We start from the raw sequence: 4,538 nt of genomic DNA on the forward strand, positions 1-4,538 counted from the left end.
TTGGGCCTCACAAAGGAGAGAAAAACCCAACAACACATACACACATGACACAGCCGTACAATAAAGTATATAGAAAATATACGAAACATTATGATATATGAAATTAATATCTGTTGACAGTTACAGAATAAGAAAAATATCTAAGAGACAGAGTAGAGTTGTAAAGTTAGATTCAAGAGAAGGAGAGATATGATGAGTCATGAGCATGTTCCTGGAATTTTGTTTAAAAGCTTGAGACTTTTGTGTATCGTGTTTCCTTCTTCATGTAAGTGAGAGGGACTCGTTATTATCATATCACACCAAAATGAAATCAAATTACTTATTAGAAATATCATCTTTTTCTCTAAGGGTCCCACAAATAATGCCTTAATGGCTAGGGCTCTAGGCTCTTCACTACACTGTACTATTGCATCTCAGTTACTCCCATTTCTATAATTATGTATCTCATCACATCATTTATTCATTATTAGTTTTACATTGGTTTACGAGTTCTGATCAAATATGAAATATATATTCAGAAAAGACTCATAATAAAGTGATAAATAAGTTTTTAAAAAATTATATTTTGAATAAATTAATTTTTAAAAAAATATTAATAAAATCTTTTAGGATAATAAATATTAACAAATTAGTTTAAATTAAGACTTTTTATCTTAATTGTAGTGACTAATTTAAAAGTATCTTCATATTTGCTATTTTAAAAAATTTTATTAATATTTTTTTTAAGGACTAATCTATCCAAAATATAAATTTTTAATAGTTTATTTGTCATTTTATTTTAAATGTGTTATCTTAATAATAATTAAGCTTTTGAGTTAAGATATATTATTTGCCATCTAACTTATATTGCCATTATTATTTATTTATTTGTTAATTTTAATTTCCTGAATTTTGGACCCGTTAATTGCTTTAATCTCCAAATGCAACACAAATGGCAACAGGGAGGACGAGAACATTAAATTTGAAGCATAATAAATTAATAATTGTGACAAGAATTGGACCTTTTATTTGGATAAGTAATCTTTATAATTCTAAATTTCGTTTATAATAACTAACTAAATAGGGTTGGTTCAAATAACAAAGGTTCCAAACATAATTAAAACAAATTAAGAGACAACAACTTTAATTTATATTGGTTATTATTTTTTTATCAATAATTGAATTTTTTATCTTAATAATTTAGTATTTTTAACTGGCACATTTAAATATTGTTAGTTAGTCACTAATAAATAGAGTTAGTAATGAGTATAGTAGAGTAGATTTTCGCAATTTAAATTCTTTCTAAAACTCAACTCTATTCTACTTGAGTGTTAAAAAATTTTCAACCTTAATTCCTATCTGTACCTTTAAATTCTAACACTCTGAAAGAAATAGCATTAAATCTTGAGAATAAGAATGTCTAAAAATTCTTTGACTTTGTTTATACCCTTATGTTATGGCTCTTATGCAGTAAAAGAAAGTGAGGCAGGCTAAGATTCCATTCGAACTAACGTAACAAGTTTCAATATTGTACCATTTTTCACTCTTTTTGGAATCCGGAATCTTTTAAAAAAAGGTTCATCCTTCAATCTCGTGATTAGGTTGACTGGTCGAATTATGAAGTAGAGAAGGAAAGAAGAGGAAAAAAAAGGGAGCTTAAATGGACAACGCCTTCAGCTTCCATTATTCCACTTCTCTATCCGTCAAATTTCCTTTCTACCTAGGTGTAACCTTTGAAGGGGGCTCTCGATATAATATAAAACAACTATGTTATTTATTGTAGGATTCATCCTTTTATTCACCATAGGAGGACTCACTGGAATCATCTCGGTTAATTTTGCATTAGACATTACTCTGCAAGATACTTATATGTTGTAGCACATTTTTATTATGTACTTTTTATGGGAGTTGTTTTTTTCTTTATTTGAGTATTTCACTATTAGGTGGATAAAATTTTTGGTCGGAGATACTTGAAACTTTAGGTAAAATCCATTTTTTGATTACTTTTTTCAAGGTGAATCTGATCCTCTTTTTTATGTATTTCTTAAGAATTTCGGATATGCCACGTCACATTTTAGATTATCCAGATACTTACGCTGGATGGAATGTCCTTAGTAGTTTTGGTTTTTATATATTTGTAGTTAGAATTCGTTGTCCTTCGTGGTCGTAACAATCTCTTCAAGCAGTGGAAATAACATAATAAAGACGAACATTTTTTGGACTGTTGAACAAAATTCAACCACACTGAAATGACTGGTACAAAGTCCACCAACCTCTACACTTAATCCTATTTAATCCTATCTACACAACAAATCAACCTTTTTTTAATCAAATAGAATATTTAATCATTTCGTATTTCATAAACATACCAATAAAATAAAAAATATAAAATTAATTTCATATTAAAATTAAAAATAATAAAATCACAATGAAATATGTGATAAAATTACAAAAGAAAAAAAGATACATGTAGATTCGATTTTCATTAATTTTATTATATATAATAATTTTTAACTAATATATTATATATATTAGGGTGCGAATCAAATAGGGTTAAATATTATCTTATTTGCAGTTCAACTCATTCTGATATTAACTTGATTCGCTAAGGGTCAAATTATTAACCCTATTTAAACGAGTTTGATTATATTAAATACAATAATGTTAGGAACTAAGATGATTCTAGCAAAAAATCAGCCAAATGTCTCTGAGTGAATCCAAAATCTCTACGTGGATGATGTTTATACTAAGTATTAGGATATTTCTTTTCTTTGTAAATTAGATGGTTCTGAATCTGTTTTTTGATTTATCATGTTTTAGACATTTGGAGAGAAAAGGGTGAAGAGACGGAAGTTAATTGAATCAGTTTCTGTGATTCACGTTGCAATGATACTGAACGTATCTCCTCCTAATTTGAATATGCTGAAACATTTAATAACCAATATTTTAAATCATAAATAAATAAAATTAATTACTATATTTATAATTAATTAAGTTATTTCATTTTTGGCTAATTTAGAATTGGTTCTATATACTTTTCCTATTAACTAACTGCGGATAGAGTTATTATTGTCAGTTTTATTGATAAAAAATAATAAGTTGTCTCATATATATATGTGTGTATTTTTTTGGTTTTCTAAATCATGCTCGGTCTATTATATTGTTAGTTAGGAATGAGATAAAATAATAATGAAATTAAAGAAAAGAACATGGGGAATCTGTTTGTTGAAAACTATATTGTGGCATGGTTTTGGTTTTTGGAGGAGTGGAAGGTGAGCATATACGATTTATTTTTTGAATAACGGAGAGTAAAGTTGTACAGAAGAAAACATGGCAGCATGGGCAGTTTGTACTTAAAAGTCATACATCCCCGTGAGCCATATATACTCAAATTAAATGACTCAAGTGGTAGGTTGCACAGAGCAAATGGTCTCAGCTTCACTGATAAATGTGCCCCAATTTTTTTATTTTTTTATTTTTTCCGGCAGTCATCAACAGTGTCCCCAAAATGGAACCGACAACTGGAATTGAATTTTTTTTGCCAATTACATAAATATTTGACATATTTAAAACATTTGTGGTGATATAATATATCACATGGAAACAATTTAGGTAAAGATTTGTCTTAAGAGTACTAAACCCTAGATTTTGAATGTTGTAAGAAGATGAGGAAAAGGGACGTGTCATACGTATAGGAAAGGTGGTAGACAGTGGAGGCACATGCAATGGTCTCCCTAATTTAACTCTATTTCAACCATCGATCTCTCTCTATTTTGTCAAATAAATATCCATGTAGCTACCCTCCAAATTATATCTTATCTTAAAACTGCCATATACCACATGCACCATCTTCCACTATATATATATACAATCACACAAACTACACTTTTATACAGTACTACTTCAATTCAGAGCTACTTTCTTTATCATAATAATCATAATGGCTAAGTTAAGTGCTAGAAGCATGAAGAAGAGTGCTACTAGTAACAGTTTTAGGTTTGTGGTAGAGAAACTAATTCATAAGAGTTTGTTAATGGGGAGCAACAACAAGAAGTCATCATCTTGTAATGATTGTGTGCCTGAGGATGTGAAAGAAGGACATTTTGCAGTGATTGCTGAGGGTGGTGGTGATGATGAAGAAGCTCCAAAGAGGTTGGTGATGCCACTGAGTTGTTTGAGAAACCCAGCATTCTTGAGGCTATTGGAGCAGGCTGAAGAGGAGTATGGCTTTGACCATGAAGGTGCACTCACCATTCCTTGCACCCCTTCTCAACTTCAAAGGATACTACTTCTTGAACAGCAACAAACTACCAACAACAACAACAACCACCTCTTCAACTTCTCAACTAATCACCTCCAATTCATCGTCTCATAATAAATCCCATCCATATATATATAAATATATCAATAATGTTACTATAATATAAAACAACATGTGTACTACTTACTCTCTGTGTTACTAGCTACTACTACTTCAATCTAATTTTGGTTATTATAATATTAACTTAGCTTCTTTAAAATGCATGTTTCTTAGCTTTCTTGCTTGCACCTTTTAATTT

The sequence above is a fragment of the Arachis hypogaea genome, chromosome 8, assembly GCF_003086295.3.
Source record: "Arachis hypogaea cultivar Tifrunner chromosome 8, arahy.Tifrunner.gnm2.J5K5, whole genome shotgun sequence".
NCBI classification, from domain to species: domain Eukaryota; kingdom Viridiplantae; phylum Streptophyta; class Magnoliopsida; order Fabales; family Fabaceae; genus Arachis; species Arachis hypogaea.